The sequence below is a fragment of the Ixodes scapularis genome, unplaced genomic scaffold (genome assembly GCF_016920785.2).
Source record: "Ixodes scapularis isolate PalLabHiFi unplaced genomic scaffold, ASM1692078v2 PGA_scaffold2__306_contigs__length_199485367, whole genome shotgun sequence".
NCBI classification, from domain to species: Eukaryota; Metazoa; Arthropoda; class Arachnida; order Ixodida; family Ixodidae; genus Ixodes; species Ixodes scapularis.
Window position 1 is genome coordinate 123,863,247 of NW_024609857.1, and position 13,871 is coordinate 123,877,117.

The 13,871-nt window shown below is 45.5% G+C and overlaps 1 protein-coding gene and 1 long non-coding RNA gene across 2 annotated transcripts in view; one reads left to right on the plus strand and one right to left on the minus strand.

The window, feature by feature from the left end:
• The window catches only part of LOC115316844 (protein 5NUC), a 113,844-nt gene that overhangs the window by 24,083 nt on the left and 75,890 nt on the right, over nt 1–13,871 (minus strand). The gene's annotated exons all lie outside the window — the stretch shown is intronic.
• LOC115313651 lies at nt 4,005–10,148 on the plus strand. The gene is made up of 3 exons (XR_005714904.2): nt 4,005–4,047; nt 7,438–7,497; nt 9,980–10,148. It is a non-coding gene; the product is annotated as an uncharacterized LOC115313651 (long non-coding RNA).

The following is a 13,871-nucleotide window of genomic DNA, read 5'->3' on the forward strand; positions in this document are numbered from 1 at the left end:
GTTTTAAACAACTACCTCTAAAGACCATGAACTGATTTTCAAACCATCACCTCCTCACTTCATAAGCAAGCGAGAAATCATGTGGTGGTATTTCACTGGAACCCAAAGTTTTCCCACCAGTCTGACAGTCGGCAAGGGCAAAGCCCTCGATAAAATTCAAGATTCACATTTTCGCAAGTGCCGACTACCATAAAGTATAAACCGCAGGCTTGTAGCCAGGATTTTGTATCGGAAGGGGGGGGGGGGGGGAGGAGGGGGGGGGGGGCGGGGCTCGCCCATTGCAAAATGCTGTATGAGGGGTAGGGGGGAGAGGAGGCCCCAGCAAAATGGAAGATTTTTTTTTTTGGGGGGGGGGGGGCCCATGCCTCCCCCCCCCCCCTGGCTACGTGCCTGATAAACCGCATGTAAGCAATTTAGCGAGCAGCGAGACAAATGATGGCAACCCTTTTCGCAATCGCTCGATCAGCCACACGACGAGGCGAATCACACGAAAACGACGGGAACAAGCGACCAAGGCGATGAGCAACGTTTTCTAGAAATCGAAAAACCGAGCTACAGTGAGAAATCTTCGTCGCTTGCTAAATCGCGTACATGCGGTTCAGCCTTAATTGTGTAAGCTAGAGTGACGGTGCCACTCACTTCCAAGTGCCTTTCATTTCAGAGCTAAACTGCCATACCCTGCAGCGATCGTCCAGCGTTTCAAAGCGCCCAATCAATGGAAACAACCCACCAGCGCCACTCCAAGGAGCGCTTTCGCCGGCTCTCTGGTATCACGCAGGAGATCGCGATTCAGGAAAACCGATAGAACTACCATTTCTAAAATTTCCAGCCTCACCCGGCGGCGGAAACGAACCTTCAACTAGGTGTTGTAGACGATAAAATCGAGTCAGTCACCACTGCAAATGATCAATATTAAGATATATTCAGTTACAAAATTTTACTAGCTGAAACAGCAGTTATCACCAGAAAACTCGCACGCACCTTGCGAGCGTACCCCATGTTCATTGGCGATACAGCGTTCGGTGCGCGCTCCATTCACGAAAAATGTTCCGAGCACAGTCCAGAGGTTGGCGTTGAGGAAACGCCTTTTCGGTTCACGGACGCAATCCACTGCCGCCTGAAACCGGGGTCATGTGGAAAGCATGGAGCTTAAACGCCGTTCACACTCTTGCGACCGAGTACGACCGAGAGAGACCAGACTGGTTTTTAAGCCTTTTGCGACTTCTTAGGACCGGATGGGCTGCAGCGCGGAGGTGGTCCTAAGAGATCGCAAGAGGCTTAAAAAGCGGGCTGGTCTCTCTCGGTCTTACTCGGTCGCAAGAGTGTGAACGGGCCTTTAAAGACCATTGCAGCCGCTCTCGCCTTGCCAGATTCCTTGCAAGCTACATAGGTCTTCCCACAGTATTCAACGCTTTCTGTTTTTATTCGAGCACCCTTTGACCGAGCAATGGTGTCCCGATGAGTGGGGGACTGTTGCCATCGAAGCCCGTAGCTGTAATTAAGTGTGCGAGTTTAAAACAGAAAAGAAGGTGCAAACGAAGACTGCAGACACCCAACACCGGCCAAGCCTCTCATCCGGGACTTTCACCCTTTCTACACAACCAGAAAGGGGGAAAGCGCCGGTAGCTTTCCCCTTTTCTCTCTCGCCCTCTTTCAGTAAAACGGTCTATACAGCTGTCCGTAAACCGTTTAGGATGAGTGTAGCTCATCCGCGCACCATACCTTACCCCTTGTTTCTTTTTAGGCATCCCAGGTTTGTTCTGAGCATACCTCTCGTAGCTTTCGTAGCTGCTTAGAGATGGCAGCACGCATTTTTTTATTGTGCAGGTTTTTAAGGATGGTGACTGATTGTGGAAACATGTGCGGCCTGGGCCGTATGTGCAATAAAAATTAAAAAAATAAAAAGCTAGAGGAAAGAAAAAAGTTGAGTGGTTACGGTGAACAATGTGCAACATTATTATGCATTTTCCTCGTTCCTTTGAGAATATCTAACTGGATACAAGACACACTTTCATGACGTGCAGGCAACGTCAACAGAAATGTTAAGTGAGTGCAGACTTTGCAGTCTCCTTATGACCGATTCACACGACGAGCTTATCTGCAGATGGACTGATCACTTGCAAGACGTCCACGGAACGTCAGTCCCCCAAGTGCGTCCACACGGAGGAGACGAGCTGATTACAGCGAGGACAGACTGAACCTTTTCGCGGCCCTGCAATTCCACAAAAGGCCAACATCGCACTGTGGCACCGTTATTCAAGGTCAGAAGTGATGTTTGCGACTACGATCACGGTGCTATCATGAAAAAGAATCGTTGTGTGCCGCTTTTACATACCGAGCGAGACAAAGCATTGTGACAGGCTTAGCGTGAAGCACCACTAGCTCTACTAACCACATGACACAAGTACAGTTCTGCTCCAGAAGGCTTCAGCATTAAAGCGATTAAGTCTTGGGGTCGCGGAGAGGCAATTGGAAATGCCTTTACGCATTGCTTCCTTGTGCACCACTCTCCAGCACACTACAGCCGTAAGAAAGGTCTTGCTGGGTGGAAAACTGGGTGGACGTGCAGGAAAGATTGCAGCGTGCTAGGCAGGTTTTCACAGAAGCTTCTTGACACCGACCTGGAGGAGTACCAGAAGCTGCGGCGCATCAACTGGGCAAAGTTCTTGCAGCTTCTTTCACGAGTGGAAAATAAGATTGGCTCGACAAAATGAAACAGCGAATGACAAAACACAGTGGTGCACCATCTTTGTTTGGCTTATTCAAAAACAAAAATATTGCTGTGCTGTAGGTACTCTACTGTACATAAACGCTTTTACTGTTACTCACCCGCCAGAAATCTGCGCGTGAAAAGGCACTCTGCCCTCACAGTCTGGGCGTTTGCTGACGAGGTGCAAATCGTAGGAATAGCCGACATGATGGTAACGTGACAAACGGTCCACGGATGAAAATTGCTATTCAATCCATCTTGTGAATCTACCATTATTTGTCAATTATCCTAATATGATCATTTGATCCTTAGAAAGAGCAATTGTTCTTTAAAACAGTGTAATGAAAGTAAGTTTTTATGAACAGTGCCTGCTCCTTTCTTTGACAATGGAATGGTACGAGTCTTGGTAAAACAGAAACTTCCTGTAGTACAGCCATTGCAGATTGCAGACGTCTGCTCATTCCATGCTCAAACATGAGCTTGTATTGGCAATGCCAACCCCCTGTGTATGATCTGAAAATTCCTTAAAGGGATACTGAATCGGAATTTCGAGCTCACAAAACTAGGCTGGACGGATAGGCGGGACGCTGCAAAACCCCAAAACATCACTCATACAGCAATATCTCTAACGGATTGCCGTATTTTTAGAAAAGAAATTCGCGATTGAACACGGCTGACAAGGCCGACGAGACAAGGCACGTCACGATTCCCATTCCCTCTTCACCTCGCTACGTCTCGTGTCGAGTTGGTGAACCGAAGCAAGGAGCAGAGAAGCGAGGCCGCTTCCCCTCATTCTCAAATTTTCCCGTAGGACAATTACCTCAAAGACCTCACTTGATCGCGCCCTTCATTTCCAAAAGTACGGCCATCCGTTTGAGATATCAATGTTTGAGTGATGTTCTGCAGTTCGTAGCGTCCCGTTCAACGCTTCTACAGCCTTATTTTGCGAAATCCAAATTTCGGTTCAGTATCCCTTTAATGACTGTGGTCAAGGGAGAGTAGTTTCTGCTGTCAAGAACAGGATGGAGTAAAAGGAAAAGTGTCTCAACGAACAATGAATGCTCCGGGTTACCCATTCGGCCAAATTTCTGCAACATGAACCGGGCTCTAACAGAAAGACGTAGGATAAGCACTTCGAAATCTTTAGGATTTGCCAAGGGATGAAATAAATTAAATGCACAGAAAAGCAGGGGAAGGACAATGGCAAGAAAATTTTGGGGCTTGTGTTTTTACATTTTTTTAAATTGTTTGTGCAGGAAGCATTACTAAAACAGCACTTCAGTTTTGGGGCTACAATTCATTGCTAGTCAAAGCCTGTTTCCAGAGATGCGCATCAGGTGAGCAGCTTTTTTTTAAAGAGCATTAAGTGCTTTTTAACATTACCCTCCAATCCTAAAATGTTGTCCATCCATCCGTGCATTTGCCGCTAAATTTAGCGGGGACATTGCTGCTACGTGACCTCTACACAAGTTCAGTTTCCCCTCTAAATTTAGCAGAAAAATTTATGTCACGAGACCTACAGTCAATTTAAAGCTCTTCGATAAATTTAGCGGAAAAATAGACTTCATGTGACCTATGCAACCATTCAATTTCTCCCTCTAAATTTAGCGGAAATATTCATGTCATCTGACCTATGCACTAATTCAGTTCCCCTGCTAGATTTAGAGGGACAATTGATTCATGTGCCCTGACGTCATGTGACCTACAGACAAATTCAGGTTCCCCGCTAAATTTAACGGGTAAATTGATGTCACATGACCTACACACCGATTCAATTTACCCACTAAATTTGGCAGAAAAATTTGTCATGTAATCTGACGTCATGTGATTTACACGGTAAGGTTCCTGCTAAATGTAGCGGAAAAATGGATGTCACGTGACCTATGTACCAATTCAGCTTCCCCACTAAATTTGGCAGAAAAATTGATGTCGCTTGATCTGACGTCATGTGGCCTATACACACATTCAGTTTAAAATTAAAAAAACCAACCTCTTAAATACTGCATTTCATGTGTTATAGCTAGGGGTATGCAAATACTCGAATATACGAATTCAAATCGAATAGAAAGTTCCCGAATAATTCGATTCGCGAATCGAATTCCTAGTATTCGGTCACTCGAATATTCAATATATTTGGCCAAAGACGGGCGGTCGGCGCGGAGCTTACAAAAAAGTCGTTCTTTCTCCCGATGTAAGCGCTGTGATATTAGACAGACCATGCGGAAACACCTCTTGGTCCTACCATTCCACAAAAATCTAACGCGCAGGTTAGAAAAAAGAAAATTAACGAAAGCCACAAACTTTGTAGCACGCAGATTTACTTACGATCGTGACACAATCTTCCCTTGAATCACAACCGAAACATCCCGTTACGCCGCGCCATGCCTAATTGTTTTTCACGAGCGCCGATGTAGAACACACTTGCCGCATTCACGGAAATCGGCGACTGCACGATCACACAAAGAAAACTATGTTAACCACGCCGATGAAACCAGCCGAGTTATCGTCGTCGTTTTTTTGGAGCTGTAAGCCGCAAACTCTGATTCTGAACAAAACTCAACGGAAAAATAGTGTGCCTAGATTTGAGAGGGTTTCCAACTGTTCGATAGCCGCGTTTGAATTACGAACTGCGAGAAGGTGACGAAAAGACGGAAGCGTTGATCGGGATCGGGCCGGCAGGGCAGGCGTCGTCGCTCTTTTGTTTGCTCGCCTTCTTTCCACGCGACAACACAACACATGCACACTTACGACCAACCTGCGCTGGAGCAGTCTTCGTAATTTCAGCTCCGCTTGCTCCCTCTTTTAAATCTAGGCTCTCTAAAACAGGATAGATAGACGGAAAAATTGATGCATAGCGGCAGTTGGACGGTGACTTGCGCCACCTAACCAAGTTTTGTTTCCTTGCTTCAGATTATATTGTTTAAGCCTGTTTACTCAGATTTAACACCTATCTGTTCATTTATGCAAAATAAAATCCCCGGTGTCCTTTTTCTTCCTTAAAATGGAGACCAAATATCGCAAAATGTCCCTTTTCTGAGATACACAAATATTTTTTTAAAAAGGTCGCGGTGTTAGGTTGTGCTTTTAACGAGAAGGCACGGGTGGCTTTTTTTTTGTGACGTTTAGGGTAGATAGATTATGTTTGCGCCATAAAATTGGATCTTTAGTGGCCAACGTCCAACAGCAACTGCTTTTATTTTTTTACCAGAAGTTTTTTTACATTTTTGCTTTTGTTCCGTACAAGATGCATATTCTACACCGGGCACATACTCTGCACATATAATGGTCTCATTTGCAGCACACTTTGAAAAATTCCTACAAATAAAATCACTATTCGATATTCGATTCGATATTCGGCTTTTTTTTCTTGATTCGATTCGGTATTCGATTTGAAAACTACTATTTGGTATTCGCACACCCCTAGTTATAGCACTTTGAAGGTAAAAGTCACTTCCAATTTTAAATAATGTTTTTACTTTAAAGAAACAACTTTTCTCTAATTGTTTTGATTGAACACTAGTGTCATAAACTGCTTCTAGCAGCCTTGAACAGTAAAGTTTGCACATCTGGGCCCGTTTGCTCGAAAGCGCTAACCGCGGCTAGAGTTAGCCAGAGCACCTAGGAGAGGGATTTTGAAATCACGTGACGGGCTCGGTGGGGATGCGGGGAAACATGGCGGTGCCCCAACGACGGAGCGCCGCTCGCTTTGGAACTAATATGTCGTTGTAGCTGCAATATCGGGCGCTTTAGTCAGCAACGAATGGTGCAGTATGCTTCCGCTTTGCCTTACCTCACTTAAATCGCAAAGCACGAGCAATGACCTCGCCGCATTGTTTAGATAGTCTTTTGATTCTGGCCATTCCTAAGCCTAAATGAACGCGGTAGCTGTCGGCATGGCAACGTCTTTGCAAAGTGGATTGCCTTGACTCAATCGGCCGGGTATTGATAGCGCACAAAAGCTGACAGCGTCCCATAAACCTTTCTCTAAATTTCCCAAGCACCGAGGTGCACGCTACGAGTGTAGTTACACACGTTGCACGTGCTGGCGTCTGCAGTAGTAATTGTTCAAAAGCAAAAAGTCTAAAACAAATTTTGCCTTGCGCGTGTGTTTGTCAAAGCCTTATTATGATTATATACTTCGAATCTTTTATAAGAGGGAGGCCAGCGCTTGCAGACCGTAGAATTACACTTCCAGCGTTCTCCTCGATGCTTGGGTAATTTAGAAAAAGGTCTATTGGGACGCTGTCTGTTTTTGTGTGCTATCAATACCCGGCCGATTGAGTCAAGGCAATCCGCTTTCCAAAGACGTTGCCATGCCGACAATTATCGCGTTCATTAGGCTTAGGAATTGCCAGAATCGAAAGATTATCTAACAAATGCGGCGAGGTCATTGCTCATGCTTTGCAATATAAGTGAGGTAAAGCAAAGCGAAAGCCTACTGCAGCATTCGTTGCTGACTATGCGCCCGATATTGCAGCTACAACGACATATTAGTTCCAAAGCGAGCGGCGCTCAGTCACCGGGGCTCCGCCATGTTTCCCCGCATCCCTACCGAGCCCGTCACTTGATTTCAAAATCCCTCTCCTAGGTGCTGCGGCTAACTTTAGCCGCGGTTAGCGCTTCGAGCAAACGGACCCATAAGGATTGCTAATTTTCAACAATATCTCTTGTTTCTTCCAATTGCACAAAATATGCACAGGAAGGTGAACAATACTTTCTTCTTACAGAGCCAGCTCTTCAGTTCTGGGAGCAATGAGTCAATGCCTGATTCCACAGATGCCTATCAGGTGAGCACCTCTTAACGAAACAACTTTGCTCGCATTGTTTTAATTTAACACTAGTGTGGGAAATCTTGTTTTACTACGGTTCTTGAGGTGAAAACGGGTATAGTATTTCAGGTTCATGAAGTACTTCATAGGCACCATGTTTAAAGAAACACTAAAAAAGTTCTTGAATTCAAAACAAAAACCGGCACTTTCCCCCTTGCTCGAGCGTTAGAAAGAGTTAGTCCCAGATGAGAGGCTTTGCCGGTGTTGGATGCCCGCATTTCTTCTCTGTTTTAAACTCCCAAACCTAATTAGAGCCACGGGCTTCGATGGCGACGATCCCCTTGTCATTGGGACACCATTGCTCGGCTATAGGGTGCACGAATAACGACAGAAAGCGTTGAATACTCTCTGGGGACCTACGTACTTGAACGGAATCCGGCAAGGCGAGTGCGGCTGTTTCCACGTGACCCCGATTTCCGGCAGCAGTGGGTTGCGTCCGTAAACCGAAAATACTTTTCCCTAATGCCATCCTTTTCACTGTGCTCAGAACATTTTGTGAATGAAGTGCGCACCGAACTTAACGCTGTACAATCGATGAAACGGGGTACGCTCGCAAGGTGCGTGCAAGTTTTCTCCTTATAATTACTGTTTCAGCTTGTAACTTTTTGTAACTGAATTTATTCCAATATTGATATTTTGAAGTGTTTACAATGACTCAGTTTTATCGACCACAACACTTAGTTGAAGGCTCATTTCCGCTGCCGGGAGTGACTGGAAATTGTCGAAAAGTTAGTTCTATCAGTTTTCCAGAATTGCTATCTCCTGCTCAATACCAGAGAGCCGTGAACCTATGTAGACCATCACAATGCGACTGGATTCTTCTTGTTTTTAAAATTAGTACATAATGTAGCCGGAAAGAAACCTTCAATTTCTGTTGCTGAAAGTTTAAACATGCTCATGCATCAATTTCGAATCGTTGAATCATTGATCGACTCGCTCCGGCAATAGGCGCATCTCGACTTTGCTGTTTTCAGTTCTCGACAAAAGACACACTTGTCGGCACAGGATCCTCAAATAAAACGTTTATAAACACCTATGCAGGAGCATGTTTCTACATTTATAAACATCGATGCATGAGCATGTTTCAACTTTCAGCAACATAAATTGAAGGTTTCTTTCCAGCTACAATAGGTACTAATTTTGAAAATAAAAATAATCTAGTCACGCTGTGACGGTCAACAGAGGTTCACGGCTTTCTGGTATCACACAGGAGATCGCGATTCAGGCAAAAGCAATAGGACTAACTTTTTGACAATTTCCAGCCACACCCAACGGCGGTAATCAGCCTTCAACTAAGTGCTCTAGATAATAAAATCAAATCATTGTAGACACTTCAAAATATCAATATTAAGATAAACTCAGTTACAACATTTTACTAGCTGAAACAGCAATTATCAGGAGAACACTTGCACGCACCTTGCGAGCGTACTCCATGTTCATTGACGGTACAGCATTAAGTGCGGTGCACGCTTCATTCACAAAATGTTCCGAGCACAGTCGAGAGGATGGCGTTGGGGAAAGGTCTTTTCGGGGTCATGTGGAAAGAGATGGGGCTTAAGGACATTGCAGCCGCACTCGTCTTGTCGGATTCCATGCAAGCTACATAGGTCCTCGGCAGTATTCGACGCTTTCTGTCGTTCTTCGTGCAGCCTATAACCGAGCAATGATGTCCCGATGACCGGGGAACTGTCGCTATCAAAACCCGTGGCTCTAATTAAGTTTGGGAATTTAAAACAGAGAAGAAAGCGCAAACAAAGTGCGAGCAATGCCTACACGCGAAGCCTCTCATCTGGAATTTTCACTCTTTCAAACGCTGCAGCAAGGGGGAAAACGCCAGTAGCCCTTTCCCCTTTCCTCTCGCCATCTTTCAGTAAAACAGTCTATATACAGCTCTACTCTGCTTTAGCCTCGTTGAGTGTACTTCGTACCGAGCACCGGTGCACTGCGGAAAAGCAACACCTTCTCCACAGTGCTCAGAAAGAAGTGCTCTCAACGGTGCCGCGAGAACAAAAAGTGTGAATTGCACGAAAGCGCCGTTCGAGTTAAGCGGCTTATGAATACATTGAAAACGTAGCAGGACAACCCAAGTTTTTGAAATTTGTTTGACCAGAAGTATTAAATATCCGAGTTTGAATTATTGCGAGCCTACTGTGTAAACTAAGGGAGATCCGGCTGAATTCAATGTGCTTAATATCACTGAATAGTTGTGCAATTTTAATTTGCTTGTTTTATTTCTCAAACACTTGTATTAGGTATTGAAGTCAATGCAAATTTTATTTTGGTTCAATTTATGAAAGGTTTGGTTTATATGCCATAAAGAAAGGTGGATAGCTGGGATAGTTGATAAGCACATTGCTTGCAGACTTTAACCATGTATGTCATATACAATTTGTTGTGATTGTCTATTGATTTCGAATCCTCTACTGTTCTTTATTTCAAGCTGCCCTTACATGCACCATGAAGATACTGAAGATGTCTTCAATTGAAGGACAACTATAAGCACAAGCAAGGAGGGGCATCTAGATGGCCAGCGCAAGGATTACTATAATGTAAAATTTCTCCAAACTTAAAGCAAGGCATGCCCTCTTCCAATAAAGGTATCGTGGCGACACTTCTTAATTGCTTTGTTTGTTCAGCTGTTGCCTATAGGAACAGCTGATCTCACACAACATAATGCTGGCAAGGAGTAGTACAGGTTGTGTGCTCTTTTTCTTTCGCAAAACATGAACTCTTGCGTGTTTTGTCTAAAGATGAAAAATTATACAAGTGCATATATTGAATGACGGAGCTATGAACTCTCCATACCAATCTGTACCCCAAAGCTTCGTGTGACTTCGGCTTACTTGGACATGGAAGCTGTTCACACTAAGTAATGAAGCACTATACCTTTCTGTCTTTTTGAAGGCCATAGCTACGAGCCATCTGCACCAATCCTGCACCTTTGATACATTAGGTGAAACCCCTGGCAGGGCTAGAGCTCTGCAAGGGGAGTCTGCAGATGTATCGGAGGTGCAGGTGGTATGAATGGCTCGTAGCTTTGGCCTTATATAAGGCGGAAAGGTATAGTGCTTCGTTACTTAGTGCGAACAGCTTTTATATTTCCTACGGATAGCTGTCCGTAATGTGGGCTACAGACATTCCGTCATTTTACAAAATATATGCCTTGTTTTTACGGACGTTTCAGTTTCTAGATTACGGAGACCATGTCGGCAATATTGAACCAGCAACTTTTCCCGTAAAATGAAAAATGGATAATTGTTCGTAAAGTGAGCTACGGACGTTCCGTCATTTTACGAAATTATATGTCTTGTTTTCACAGACTGTCCATATTCTGGATTACGGAAAACATGTCGGCAATATTGAACCGGCAACTTTTGCCGTAAAATGGGGCAAACATTTTTTACAGTGCAGTGAATGACTAGCTTGCACAAAAGTCAATGGCGATACATAAAAATATTAAGCCACAGATACTAGAAGGTGAATCCAAGCTATGATAAAGTGAATGACTAGCTTCCACAGAAGGCAACAGTGAGATACATATAACTATTAAGGCACAGACTCTAAATGTTGAATTTCAACTATCGGAAGGTAAACGACTAACTTGCACGAAAATCAACGGACATATACAAAATATTCCAAGAATAAAGGCTGAATCTCGTTTCACAAAGTGAGTGACTATCTTGCACTAAAGTCAACGGCGAGGTACATAGAAGTATTAAAGCATGCAGATACTTTCTCAGTTGGGTCCCAGCTATCAGAAAGTGAATTGCAAGCTTGCACAAAAGTCAACAGTACATATTAGAAGCTAAATCCCAGCTATATAAATCACAAAGTGCATAACTAGATTACACAAAATTCAATGGCGAGATGCATAAAATTATTAAGGCACAGATGCTAAAACTTGAAACGTGGCTATCACAATAAATGAATAGCTTGCACACGGCGAGATAAGTAAAATATTGAGGCGCACGCACACACACACTAAAACCTTCCGGCGAGCTGTGTCGTGCTTGTCAGATGGAATGCTGAAGAACTTGAAGCATTTCTTGCCGTCGATGTTACAGTTGCTGCACCCGAAAGCGTAGCACTCCGTCATAGCTCACGAACTAACGTCAAGCGAAAACCGAAACTATGTGAAGCTTGCGTGCGAAGTGCAGACATGGAATGCTGAAGAACTTGCCATCGCTGCGACGGTTGTTGCACCAGTTGCATCCGAAATGGCAGCAGCCCGTCAGAGGTTACGAACTGTCGCCGAGCGAAAAGCGGAGCTGTGATGAGGCCGTGCGAAGCCCAGACCCCCAAACCAATCTCCCCAGATACGCCATATGCTGCTGCATTCACACTGGCGGTTTGACCGCACTTGCGAATGCTCTTGCTTAAATACTTATTACAAATCCACCCGCATTTGATGGCGACAACGAGCGGAACCGCATGGCTGTTGCGATTCAACCTATTCAAACGCCAGTCTTAATGCAGCAGCTTACCCAGGCTAGGGTGCCTACATGTTTCCGCTCCGCTTTAGGGTGGCGCCAACTTCTTGTTATCCTTTCCCAGATCCTCTCCCACCGCCATTTTGACCCACTTCTTACTTGGCTAAACGTACACAACGTTGAGTTTTCGTAGTTTCGACACACCTGCAACACTGTGAGGCAACTTCCGTTTCCGTTCATAAGAGGAGTCGGACGAGTCGGAGGCTCAGCGGGATGGCGGTCGTCGTGGCTGTCGCTCTCTTTATTCGAGCGTTTCATACTTTGAAGTTGCGAGCAGGAAGTATGCGTTGCGTTTATCGAAACGTGAGTCCCCTCGACAAAATGGAACGCAACAGACCGGCATCGCACGCCGAAACCTCGCCGTCGGAACGAGAGCGGTGGGCGCTCCCTAGCCCTAACGAGGATTAGCGGAGTAGCGCGAGCGCACGACCAGCGAGTGTGACAAAATGGTCGACGAAACAGCGAAGGCTGCCATGGTAACGAGGTAGGCAACACTGGTTTGTCGGCAACAGGTATCACAAACGTTGTCGCCACCCTAAACAGCGGAGCGGCGGGAACATGTAGGCACCCTAACCCAGGCAGATAGTAGCCGACCCTGTCTGGCGCGCCGAGAGACCGGAGCGAAAATGGCGCCGAGGCGCCTCGAAAAGCAAAAACAACCAAAACAGAAGCGGCGCGCAGCGTGCTCCGCCTGGGGGACCACATTCGTCCAATGAGAGGAGCGGGCGGCATTCTTCAAGAGATGTCGCTACCTTTCAGTATAGAGGGACCTTAGAGTAGCGCAATCGAGAACGCCATCTCTCGGCGACTAGCGGCGAACGCCCGAGGGTTCCAACTCCGGTCACAAATGCATGGGGAACGTGAGAAAATAGCGGTTTCTTGAATATTTGGCTGATGTACGAAACCACAATAGTTTTTGACATAATAAAGGAACAGTTTACAATAATTTGCGCTAAGTTGTGTGCCATGTATAATAACGTAATTTGTTTTAAAAAATGCTTGAGCGGCATCATGCAGCAGACGACGCGGTGACGTCACACCGTTCACGTGACCCGCTCTGGCCAATCCCCATAAAGTCCATCTCCGCGGCGTAAAACAATCGTCTGCTTCAAACGCCATTGCCTTGGAAATTGCCTTCTCACAATTTTCACACGCATCCAATATTATTAAAACTTTGATCAAGTCTTTAGTGCTTTACCAACTTCACGACAGACTAGTTTCGAAAAGTGTGAACTTGGCGTTTGCTTTTTAATGAGCCGTGTTGAGTCGCTCTCCATGTATTATCCTATAGAGCGGGCCACCTCCTGGAACCCTGAGTACCACGTGACTCGCGCCGAGCTGCTCAGTCGGCCATCTTGTCGGCGAAACACGCGGATCAAAGGATTGCGCTACTCTGCTCCGTAGGAGCTATATTGTCACGGGTGGTGACCAAAGGAACAGTAAATAAACAGAAAGAAAGAAACGTTTAATGTGGCGAACTTGTGCCAAAAACTAAAAGGGTACAAAGATAATAACAGAGCGTCGCGGGCGTCGAAGTCGGCGTAGCAGCACAGTCGAACGCTGGGGCGAAACTGACTGCGGCTCGCCACGCGGAGCCCCTTATGTACATGCGTGGTCTTCTGGAATAATCGGCGAAGAAACTTCGACGCGTGGAACATTCGGGCCTGGAACAAGCAACATGATTCTCGAATCCTCCAGAACACTAAATTAGAGGAATAAACAAAAGACATGTCGCTCCAGGATTCGAACCCTAGCTTTTCGCGTGGGAGGCAGGCGCGATAACCATTAGGCCACGCGCGCGCTGCCTACTTGGCGAGCGCGCGCGGCATTACTCCCCCCTTT